This window comes from Oncorhynchus kisutch, linkage group LG8 (genome assembly GCF_002021735.2).
Source record: "Oncorhynchus kisutch isolate 150728-3 linkage group LG8, Okis_V2, whole genome shotgun sequence".
NCBI classification, from domain to species: domain Eukaryota; kingdom Metazoa; phylum Chordata; class Actinopteri; order Salmoniformes; family Salmonidae; genus Oncorhynchus; species Oncorhynchus kisutch.
In genome coordinates this window covers 56,573,452-56,586,254 of record NC_034181.2, presented here as the reverse complement: position 1 = coordinate 56,586,254, position 12,803 = coordinate 56,573,452, and the positions used below count along the sequence as shown (strand labels likewise).

At 41.6% G+C, this 12,803-nt stretch overlaps 1 pseudogene across 1 annotated transcript in view; it reads right to left on the bottom strand.

Annotated features, from left to right (window-relative positions):
• The window catches only part of LOC109895293 (activating molecule in BECN1-regulated autophagy protein 1-like), a 162,053-nt pseudogene that overhangs the window by 88,878 nt on the left and 60,372 nt on the right, over positions 1–12,803 (bottom strand). The window contains exons 11-13 of the transcript XR_004210702.1: positions 10,564–10,752; positions 8,742–8,896; positions 1,417–1,556 (exon numbers count right to left, since the gene is read on the bottom strand). The product of XR_004210702.1 is annotated as an activating molecule in BECN1-regulated autophagy protein 1-like (transcript). The remainder of the gene's footprint in view (positions 1–1,416; positions 1,557–8,741; positions 8,897–10,563; positions 10,753–12,803) is intronic.

The window sequence follows — 12,803 nt, the reverse complement described above, 5'->3', positions numbered from 1 at the left end:
CGCAGTGGTGTACAGTATGTCCATGGGGAGTACTGTGAGTGAGGCAGTATGTCCATGGGGAGTACTGTGAGTGAGGCAGTATGTCCATGGGGAGTACTGTGAGTGAGGCAGTATGTCCATGGGGAGTACTGTGAGTGAGGCAGTATGTCCATGGGGAGTACTGTGAGTGAGGCAGTATGTCCATGGGGAGTACTGTGAGTGAGGCAGTATGTCCATGGGGAGTACTGTGAGTGAGGCAGTATGTCCATGGGGAGTACTGTGAGTGAGGCAGTATGTCCATGGGGAGTACTGTGAGTGAGGCAGTATGTCCATGGGGAGTACTGTGAGTGAGGCAGTATGTCCATGGGGAGTACTGTGAGTGTTCTTCCTCTTGTGATTTTTGTTTGGTTATTATGCACCTGTGGTGCTCTGCGTGTTCAGGAATGCTATTACTGAATTTTACAGATCACAATTAGGGCTTCACGATTATAGATGCGGTTGTAAGTCTCTCTTGCATGTACAGTGATTCTCTGGGTAAGATTATGGTTGGATCATCAAAAAAGGCAGACATAAATTAGAGACAATTTTGCTGTTGATGAATTGCAACGTCTTTAGATGTAAATTCCCCAAATTTCCTCTTCAAAATCAGATAAACATTTGTCTAAACTTAACTATTGCTGTTCGTAAACTTTTGGTTTGTCACTAAGGTTTGTCATTTCTATGTGTAGAAAATAGTATTTGTTCATAATGCACATTTTACTGTTGTTGGATGATATAGTTTTTGCTCTTCGAAGTAACAAAGCAGGCCCGGGGGCTAGGGAGAACAAATCATTCTTCCACTAACACCAGACAATTTATTTCAGACAGCCAGACAGAATGGAGAAAAACATAACTGAGAAACTTTATGAAGAGTGAGTGAGAACAAGCTCCTCTGACTTGACTTAGCCGATAACAGCTGGCTGAATAAGTCAGTGGGCGCTCCATCGATCCAACTCTCCCTGCCCTGCCTGCCTGCCGTGGGTGGGTGCGGAGCTGCTGCCTGCCTTCCCGAATGCCAAAGGCTTTAAAGCCATGAGCACTGGGACTCTCGGGCCATTACGTAACCACACAAATGAGGGGATTCTTGTCCTCAGCAGCAGAAACATATATTTATCTAAAGCAGGGATAGAAAACACACTAATTGGCTATTCATTTTTTTCACTGTTTCCATACAAATGTAAAACAAATACATGGCATGTAGAGAAATGTGCTATGGGAGAAATCTAGCCACAGGCCACTCCTGATGTAAACATACTGTGGTAGTGAGAGAAGAGGTAGTGAGGACAAACTTAGTTCTCTAAGCCAGGGGCAGGTTGCACTGTGCGAGAGGGAAGGCAAGAAAGAGAGAAAGAGAGAGAAACCGAGGTACTATACAAAGAGTGTGTAGTGCAGACTCACACAGGTCTGCAGATGACTAGGTCTCCCTTGTTGGTACCGTAGGCAAGACCCAGGCCAGGTTCTGGGAGCCAACGGGCCGAGTTGATGCTGACGTGTCTCCGCTGATCAGCGGCCATGGGGTACACCACATCAAACATTCTCTGGAGGGAATGGGGACATATGGAAATAAATCAATTACAGCCACAGCAAAGAGTATCACTATTGTCCTAATATGATACAACCCCAACATCTTAAAAAACATTAAATTTTTTCAAGTCATTTTATTGCATTAGCGCCATCTTCTAATGAGCTTTATTTTTCACATTCGATTAGCATGTTATCATATATGAATTAATTTCATGTTAATACAGTGCCTTGCGAAAGTATTCGGCCCCCTTGAACTTTGCGACCTTTTGCCACATTTCAGGCTTCAAACATAAAGATATAAAACTGTATAAGAATCAACAACAAGTGGGACACAATCATGAAGTGGAACGACATTTATTGGATATTTCAAACTTTTTTAACAAATCAAAAACTGAAAAATTGGGCGTGCAAAATTATTCAGCCCCCTTAAGTTAATACTTTGTAGTGCCACCTTTTGCTGCGATTACAGCTGTAAGTCGCTTGGGGTATGTCTCTATCAGTTTTGCACATCGAGAGACTGACATTTTTTCCCATTCCTCCTTGCAAAACAGCTCGAGCTCAGTGAGGTTGGATGGAGAGCATTTGTGAACAGCAGTTTTCAGTTCTTTCCACAGATTCTCGATTGGATTCAGGTCTGGACTTTGACTTGGCCATTCTAACACCTGGATATGTTTAATTTTGAACCATTCCATTGTAGATTCTGCTTTATGTTTTGGATCATTGTCTTGTTGGAAGACAAATCTCCGTCCCAGTCTCAGGTCTTTTGCAGACTCCATCAGGTTTTCTTCCAGAATGGTCAGGTATTTGGCTCCATCCATCTTCCCATCAATTTTAACCATCTTCCCTGTCCCTGCTGAAGAAAAGCAGGCCCAAACCATGATGCTGCCACCACCATGTTTGACAGTGGGGATGGTGTGGTCAGGGTGATGAGCTGTGTTGCTTTTACGCCAAACATAACGTTTTGCATTGTTGCCAAAAAGTTCCATTTTGGTTTCATCTGACCAGAGCACCTTCTTCCACATGTTTGGTGTGTCTCCCAGGTGGCTTGTGGCAAACTTTAAACAACACTTTTTATGGATATCTTTAAGAAATGGCTTTCTTCTTGCCACTCTTCCATAAAGGCCAGATTTGTGCAATATATGACTGATTGTTGTCCTATGGACAGAGTCTCCCACCTCAGCTGTAGATCTCTGCAGTTCATCCAGAGTGATCATGGGCCTCTTGGCTGCATCTCTGATCAGTCTTCTCCTTGTATGAGCTGAAAGTTTAGAGGGACGGCCAGGTCTTGGTAGATTTGCAGTGGTCTGATACTCCTTCCATTTCAATATTATCGCTTGCACAGTGCTCCTTGGGATGTTTAAAGCTTGGGAAATCTTTTTGTATCCAAATCCGGCTTTAAACTTCTTCACAACAGTATCTTGGACCTGCCTGGTGTGTTCCTTGTTCTTCATGAAGCTCTCTGCGCTTTTAACGGACCTCTGAGACTATCACAGTGCAGGTGCATTTATACGGAGACTTGATTACACACAGGTGGATTGTATTTATCATCATTAGTCATTTAGGTCAACATTGGATCATTCAGAGATCCTCACTGAACTTCTGGAGAGAGTTTGCTGCACTGAAAGTAAAGGGGCTGAATAATTTTGCACGCCCAATTTTTCAGTTTTTTGATTTGTTAAAAAAGTTTGAAATATCCAATAAATGTCGTTCCACTTCATGATTGTGTCCCACTTGTTGTTGATTCTTCACAAAAAAATACAGTTTTAGATCTTTATGTTTGAAGCCTGAAATGTGGCAAAAGGTCGCAAAGTTCAAGGGGGCCGAATACTTTCGCAAGGCACTGTATATTGGTTATCGATTATCCCGATGATTCAGAACCTGAGACATAATATGTTACTAGTGTGGGAATAGCAGAACAATACTAGAACTTTAGTCTGTCTGCTGAAGTAGAGCCGCTCCTTAGCGGTTGGCTGTTCCCTCAATTGAATCAAGTTCAGGAGGGACGTTGTTTGAGACACCTTGGCTAGCCAAAACTGCTGCTATGACAACCATATCAGGTGACAGACACGGGTACTACTTCCTGCCTCTGCGTTGTCTGCCTCTAACCTTGTGAAGCGAAGATGAATGACCACATATACCTGTCTGTCCACATCTGCATAAATTTTACACCACTCAGACAAAATAGGGAGAAATAACAAAGGAGAGGGGGAAAAGGCTGTTTCATTCATCTTCAAACGTAGGAGCAAGACAGAATAATTGGGGATCTGCATAAGAGCTGTCAGCTCAGAGAACCTCGGACTGTCTACGCTGCCATAACTTGGGCCGTGTGTCAGTTGTGCTCGCAGGGAATGCAAAATGTTCAACGTAGAAATTCAGAACACATCTAACACGGTCCCCTTTTGCTATGATATGTAAGAGTCATAATTTCAATTTTGAACAAAAAAGAACAAGTTACATATACTACCATTCAAAAGTTTGGGGTCACTTAGAAATGTCTTTATTTTTTGTCCATTAAAATCAGATCAAATTGATCAGACATATAGTGTAGACATTGTTAATGTTGTCAATGACAATTGTAGCTTGACCAGTCTCAATGTCAACAGTGGAGAGGCAACTCTGGGGTGCTGGCCTTCTAGGCAGAGTTGTAAAGAAAAAGCCATATCTCAAACTAGACACTCTAATGTACATGTCCTCTTGCTCAGTTATGCACCGGGGCCTCCCACTCCTCTTTCTATTCTGGTTAGAGCCAGTTTACGCTGTTCTGTGAAGGGAGTAGTACACAGCGTTGTACGAGATCTTCAGTTTCTTAGCAACTTCTCGCATAGCCTTCATTTCTCAGAACAAGAATAGACTGACGAGTTTCAGAAGAAAGGTCTTTGTTTCTGGCCATTTTGAGCCTGTAATTGAACCCACAAATGCTGATGCTCCAGATTCTCACCTAGTCTGAAGGGCAGTTTTATTGCTTCTTTAATTAAAAACAACAGTTTTCAGCTGTGCTAACATAATTGCAAAAGGGTTTTCTAATGATCAATTAGCCTTTTAAAATGATAAACTGCGATTAGCTAACACAACATGCAATTGGAGCACAGGAGTGATGGTTGCTGATTATGGGCCTCTGTACGCCTGTATAGATATTCCATGAAAATCTGCTGTTTCCAGCTACAATAGTCATTTACAACAATAACAATGTCTACACTGTATTTCTGATCAATTTGATGCTATTTTAATGGACAGAAAAATGTTTGAAAAAATTACCACAAAAAAACAGCGCTGAACGAGAAACTGAAGATCTCGTACAACGCTGTGTACTACTCCCTTCATAGTTTGAGAAACAGACACCTCTCACCGCAACTGGCAGCTTCAATAAATAGTACCCGCAAAACACCAGTCTCAATGTCAATAGTAAAGAGGCGACTTTCTTTGAGTTGCAAAGAAAAAGCCAAATCTCAGACTGGCCAATAAAAAGAAAAGATTAAGATGGGCAAAAAAACACGGGCACTGGACGGAGGAACTATATAAAAAATAAAAAAACAGGTCGCTAGGTGTCGGCTAGACCATAAGCAAATAGGTCAACTGGGATATGACTAAAGAGATAATCAGGGTGATTTTTCCACAAATAGACAGGTATTTCCCTTTCCATGGTAGCAAGATCTTATTTATTTTTGCTAACTTTCTATTAAAATTCATCGGAGTGAGATTATTTCTTTCTTTCTGCATATGAATACCGAGTATGTCCACATCACCATCAGACCATTACATTGGTAAACTACACCGTAATGTAAATGTTGTATTTATTTGTGATCCAACACTCATCATTTGGTTTTAATCAAGAGAGGATAGAAAAAGTATCTAGATCCTCTATGAGGCTGTAGAGGGATCTAAATGGTGGATTTAAAAGAAAAGAATCATCAGCATACAATGACACTTTTGTTTTTAAGCCCTGGATTTCTAAACCCTTAATATTATTGTTGGATCTGATTTTAACAGCTAACATTTCAACGACAATAATAAATAGATATGCCGATAGTGGACAGTTTGTTTTACAGTTTAAAACTTTGAGAAGTAGCCATTTTTTACTATTTTACACAAAGGGCTACTATACATGATTTTAACCCATTTAATAAAAGATTCTTCAAAATTGTAATATTCCAGGCATTCATAAACTCCTCTCACTGTCAACTGCATTTATTTTCAGCAAACTTAACGTGTAAATATTTGTATGAACATAACAAGATTCAACAACTGAGACAAACTGAACAAGTTCCACAGACATATGACTAACAGAAATGGAATAATGTGTCCCTGAACAAAGGGGGGGTTGAAAATCAAAAGTAACAGTCAGTATCTGGTGTGGCCACCAGCTGCATTAAGTACTGCAGTGCATCTCCTTCTCGTGGATTGCACCGGATTTGCCAGTTCTTGCTGTGAGATGTTACCCCACTCTTCCACCAAGGCACCTGCAAGTTCCCAGACATTTCTGGGGAGAATGGCCCTAGTCCTCACCCTCCGATTCAACAGGTCCCAGACGTGCTCAATGGGATTGAGATCTGGGCTCTTCGTTGGCCATGGTAGAACACTGACATTCCTGTCTTGCAGGAAATCACACACAGAACGAACAGTATGGCTGGTGGCATTGTCATGCTGGAAGGTCACGTCAGGATGAGCCTGCAGGAAGGGTACTACATGAGGGAGAAGGATGTCTTCACTGTAACGCACAGCGTTGAGATTGCCTGCAATGAAAACATGCTCAGTACGATGATGCTGTGACACACCGCCCCAGACCATGACGGACCCTCCACCTCACAATCGATCCTTCTCCAGAGTACAGGCCTCGGTGTAACGCTCATTCCTTCGATGATAAACATGAATCTGACCATTACCCCTGGTGAGACAAAACCGCGACTCGTCAGTAAAGAGCACTTTTTGCCAGTCCTGTCTGGTCCAGAGACGGTGGGTTTGTGCCCATAGGAGACATTGTTGCCGGTGATGTCTGGTGAGAACCTGCCTTACAACAGGCCTACAAGCTCTCAGTCCAGCCTCTCTCAGCCTATTGCAGACAGTCTGAGCACTGATGGAGGGATTGTGCGTTCCTGGTTTAACTCGGGCAGTTGTTGCAATCCTGTACCTGTCCCGCAGGTGTGATGTTCGGATGTACCGATCCTGTGCACGTGTTGTTACACGTGGTCTGCCACAGCGAGGACGATCAGCTGTCCGTACTGTCTCCTTGTAGCTCTGTCTTAGGCGTCTCACAGTATGGACATTGCAATTTATTGCCCTGGCCACATCTGCAGTCCTCATGCTTCCTTGCAGCATGCCTAAGGCACGTTCACGCAGATGAGCAGGGACCCTGGGCATCTTTCTTCTGGTGTTTTTCAGAGTCAGTAGAAAGACCTCTTTAGTGTCCTAAGTTTTCATAACTGTGACCTTAATTGCCTACCGTCTGTAAGCTTTTCGTATCTTAACGACCGTTCCACAGGTGCATGTTCATTACTTGTTTATGGTTCATTGAACAAGCATGGGAAACAGTGTTTTAAACCCTTTACAATGAAGATCTGTGAAGTTATTTGGATTTTTACTAATTATCATTGAAAGACAGGGTCCTGAAAAAGGGACGTTTATTTTTTTGTTGAGTTTATATAAACTCCAGTTGTACTTTATCAAAGTCAGCTATGAACACCAGGCCTGGTTTCCCAGATGTTTCATTGTGTTCTATTGTTTCAAGTACTTGCCTTATATTACTTTAAAGTACTTTACTTCCGCTTGGTGCATTTTTCCCATATTCCATCCAGTTTGCTTTATTTTTATAATATATTACACTTGATCTTGATTAAGTTCCTCTATTTCTTTTTGTTTTTCCTCTAACTTATTCTGACTCTCTAAGGTACAGTTTGTATTGCTATCTATCTGTACTGTTAGTGCTTCCATTTTCTTTGTTAATATGGACTCTTGATCTAAATTGCTTTTGTTTTAGAGATTGCATGGCCTCTGAAGACACAATTAAAAGTGTCCCATACAATAAGTGGATCTGCTGTACCTATGTTATGTCGGAAAAAGTCAATTATAAATTCTTCTGTCCTAGATAAAAACAAGTTATCATCCAATAGGCTTCAATTAAATTTCTAATATCCTCTCCCACATGTAAATTATGTAAGAGTAATAACATAAATGCCAATCATGTGATGATCCGAGCCAAGTTATTAACGTGAGACCAAACGCTTTGAGAAAAACACCTCTTAGTTCACTTCAAATCAGAGATGGGCTTTCATGCGCAGTGTGGCAGCTTTAAAAACAAAAAACAATATTCAACATTTGTTCAATTAGATTTAGCTAATTATGGCTCTCTTCAGACCATGTAACTGTTCAGTTAGAAAACTTATGTCACAACAATTTCACCACTGGCAATGTGAGAAGTTTGGAGTTAGAAGAGTTACTGGTGCTGTTTCACAGTGCTGTTAATCAACGATCATCAAGACTAACAGCAGACAAGTTCCTCTGAAAGAGGAAGACTAAATGAGATGTGCATAACCATGATTCTACTTGGGGTCGAGCCACAGAAGTTTCTCAATTACACTTGCTCACTTTGCACTGCTGGAATATAAAAGGCTAGAGCCAGCACCTGTGAAAAGTCTCTGATTGTAAAGCCCATTTTCTACCCCCATCTTGTTTGGAAATAAAGATATTTTGTACCTTCAGAATCCAGTTGAAGTAGAGTCAATGCAAACTCTGCCAGCACTGGTTTGATTGTTTGGGGTTGCTAATCTGGCTGGCCATTGTGAGAGGGCTGGAGCTGCGAGGGTATTATTGAGCTACTGTGCTGCATTGAATTGTAATGTTTGTCTCACGTTCCTGCTCAGTTGGTTAGAGATAATGGGGGGGGGGGGGGTCTATTGTTCTCATCACCCCCAAATGATGGAGTTAAAGTAGCTATTTATAAAGAGTCGTACCCTTTGCCAGCCAGAAGAAGCTCATCATTTACAATCTTCTTTACCTCCAGATGTGGGAGGTTTCAGTTGGTTACTGTCACCCTGAAGATGCTTACAGATGATTTGGGTCTAGGTTCTTGCTGGCATTTTCAAGTTCAATGTAAATCAACCTGCAACCTGCATCAACCTGCAAGATGCATTGATGAAAGCACAAATAAATGGCATAATACCTTGTTGTTCCTGAAATTCCAAAGGGTTAACGTTGGCCAAACTCACCCTCATGGAAGTCTCTCCACCATGGGGCTGCTGCAGGTATAACACTTGCGCTACCATGTGGTCTGTGCTGTGATGGAGCAGGATCCTGCGAGAGGCCAAGCCTACCATCACGTAGTGGCCCATTGGGGACAGGCTGACAGAAATAGCATTAGGACCTAGACAAAGAAGAGATGGTTAGGCTACTTTATGTTGAGCATGGATGGGTTTGGCATATAAACTTAAAGCAAATATTGAACACCTTTTGTCATGGTTTTACTTGAGGGCCTAAAAACAGTATTTACATTCTGTCTGAAACACTCCATACTGTAAATTGCTTTATATACTGCATTCTGGGTGTCTCTATTGACTAAGCAGCTATAAATAACAGACAACATGAACCATTCAATTAAACTGTCCTGCCTTCTCTGATGCCTTAGATTCCTGCTACTGTACAAGCAGGCTAATGCAAGTCATGTTGAATTTCCTAACAAACCAGTGAAGTATTTCTTAATGAATGGTTTTTGACGACAGATGAATGTTTGTTCCCACTTGAGAAACATACGGTAAAACAACCTCTTTCATTAAAGGCAACCATTTGGAAACCAATATTATTATCCAGTTAGGAATCTGGATTATATCCAAAATGGAGAGTCCCTCTCTGTTGAATACAGCCTGCACCTGCTAAAAATCTAAAAGGTATATTTGTGTACTTGATTAAGCTATTGCCTAGTCTTAACGACTGGTAAGTGTTTGTACTGCTCGCAAGAGTAGATTAACTGTGAATTACTGTGTTCACAGCTACTTTGGGTCCAGACCTGCTCTAAATAATTTGTTTTGAATTTATGGCTAAACTAATTAAGTAGGCCTCCCACATTCCCATATCTACATACTACCAAAAAACTACCAATCTTCATACACAATACTGCTGAAATATATATTTCAGCAGTATTTTAAATATATATTTAAAAAACATTTATTTGACCTGTATTTAACTAGGCAAGTCCGTTAAGAACAAATTCTTATTTACAATGACGGCCTACCCCGGCCAAACCCTAATCCGGACGACACTGGGCCAATTGTGCGCCGCCCTATGGGACTCCCAATCACGGCCGGTTGTGATACAGCCTGGAAACGAACCAGGGTCTGTAGTGACGCCTCTAGCATGGAGATGCAGTGCCTTAGACCACAACGCCACTCGGGAGCTCAAAATGGGACTTTAAAGATCTGTAAGATTGATATGACAGCACAGAACATATATTTCGAAGCACTCCTTAAGGGGGGGGCAGAGGGGGGATATTTTTGGGCATACTACAATTATATTTCATACATGTATGGTCAAGTGAAATTGTCCAATAAGACCCCATTGAGTTGTTTGGCTGCCATATTGGAAAAAGGCCTCTATGGGGTTAATGTAGAAATTCTGAGATGGCCCAGTATCTACAAATCTTTTTAAAACACTTTTTTTCTAGTTGTGTGTGCAATTTGGTGCCTCTATCACCAAAGTTACAATCCGAAAACATAGCGGCCCCATTACTAGGGATGGGCACGGTTATTTGAATACTCGAAAATCTGAGCGGACGTTAGTCTTCGATTACCTGCGAGGGTGTATTCATTTACTATATATCTGATATTGCAACATACAAGGATATACCAGGACACAGTGTTACTTCAGAACAGGGGTGTCAAACTCATTCCGTGAAGGGCCTAGTGTCTACTGGTTGTTTTCTTCTTCTTTCCTTTCAATTTCAATCAAGTACAAGGGAGGAGAAAAAAAATCTCGCAGGCACTCCGGCCCTTCGTAGAATGAGATTGACACACGCGCTCAACAGAGACAACGACTCGCCGAATCTCTTGGAGTAGAGCATCTCTCCCAGGTTGTGAGGCGCCAGAGAGTAGATAGCCAGGATGCCCTCGTCTGGGAAGCCCCGCTGGCTGCTGGGTATGAACACGGCCAGGAGCTGCCCGTCTGCAGAGATGTCACAGCTGGCGTCATTGTAGATCTTGCAGTTCTGCACCAGCACGTTGACCGAGGCTGCGGTGGAGGAGACAAGACAGATGTGAGCGTTGTTTCACACATCTCCCGCTGTGTACATGTCTGGTGCACATCAACTATACAAAAGAGGTCATGTTGTAAAAACAGGTGAATGTCTCCGAAGTTGGAAGGGAGAATGCAAGGAGAAGAAAAGGTTGACATTAGCATTCAATCATATTAGCATTCAATCATAAATGTTTGTTAACAATACTGGTCATATTAGTCACATTCAAGTAAGTCCTAAACTAGTTCACATTGCGTTGACATAGTAAATTGCTTAAAAAAAATAAAAAAATAAAGAATAGTTCCCATTTCCAATAAACTTCCAGACAGCATTGCTAAGAAAACAAATGCTAATTTCAGTCTGTTATATTTACCGAAAGTGAAGATTTGAAAAAGGCATTGAATATTTATTTTGGCATTGATCTTCATGTTGCATTCCAACACCTGGCATCATCCCTTACCGTCTCCCCAGAGGAGACAACGATCCAAAACATGATTAAGTCATTTCTCAAAGAAGGCTGAGTGCGGTGGCTATATGAACACGTAACTCCCCTCCAAGTGTTGAGATACTGTAAGGAGAAGGGAAGTAATACTGTTAATGACTATACTGACAACCTGATGAATTGATGGAAATAGGCTAAATAAAATGCATTCCATTTTTAGAGGGGAACCTATCCACAAGCACATTGGCAATGTCATGCAATTTAGATTGTAACAGCCATTCAACATCAACAAGAAAAAAACAGCTTTCCTAAAAGCTAAGGGTCCCAAATAAGAGTATAAAACAGTGTTTATTTTACAAATAAAGGGTGCCCTTATGGCAAGCTGTGCCAAAGCGAACAAATGGGTCACATACAGCAGGCAGTAGAGGGATATAATCAGTTAGCTGCTAGCAGACCATGCTCCAGTTCCTCTAGCTGATCATTCCCTGCCTACACCTTGGTTGAGAGAGCAGAGCTCTCCTTCTAATAACCTAGCCCAAGAATGCCTGTCATGGAACCAATACCCGTGGTCTATTTGGGTCCAGTGAGGACAATTGTGATGGCTGGTGAGGGAGGGGTGGCCAGCGTGCATAGTGTATGGCCCATACACGGGGTGATAACAGCTGCTTGTGGGGAAGATTCAAGCTGGGCCATGATAATTAAGTAAAGCAGTGAAGTAGTTGCAATGTAGGGCCGGGGCCTTGGGGCAGACCCTGTGTTTTCCTCTGTGACAGCTTTATGAGCTCAATCCATCTAGCACAGCTAAATGGACAGAGTGGGCATGCCACGCATGCCTAGTGAAGCAGCAACTTGTGTACATCCATTTGTCCTTTCACAAACAAATACACTTTGTATAGGGTACACTGTATGCAATGTATGAGTAACTGAGAGAGTTGAGCACAGTTGTCAGTTAAAATGTTGAGAAAGTTCACTTGCCTCCAGATAACTGAAATCTAGAACCGTGTAGACAAACGTTATCTCCTGTGGCTCCGTATAAATTAGAACATGTAGGCTATATTTAAAAACCACTTCAAAAACAACTGCCAAAAAAAATACTGCCAAAAAGCAGTACAATTCCCATGACTTAGACTGCCCAAGCATGAAATTGTTTTAGCAACAACAATATCAACAACAGCTAAATGCATTAATGTAAGTGGAGTAACCATATTACTGTAGCAAGAAACCATTATTACATTTTCCCTTACTGTTAAGTAGCCTAATTAAAATTAATGGCTGGCCTTTCTGACAAACAATCTTAAGCAACAATAATCAAAATGATTGGTGTTTGCGTAAGATGTATTTATTTGTCTCGTACACAGAATGTGGGATAAGTGGAGGATTGTCAAAATGAAAAGGGATACTTTTCATTGTCACGCAATACACCTTCACAATCAAATGCTAAACTAATACATTTATTTACGGCGAAATTAAACCTCAAAGCCTCTCAGCAATAAAATTGGCCCAGCTAGCTGCCAAACATACTGTGATTTGCATTTTAAGAGAACAATCTATACTATGCCACTGGGATGAGATGTGGCAAACATCCATAGGACGGATGGCTTTTTC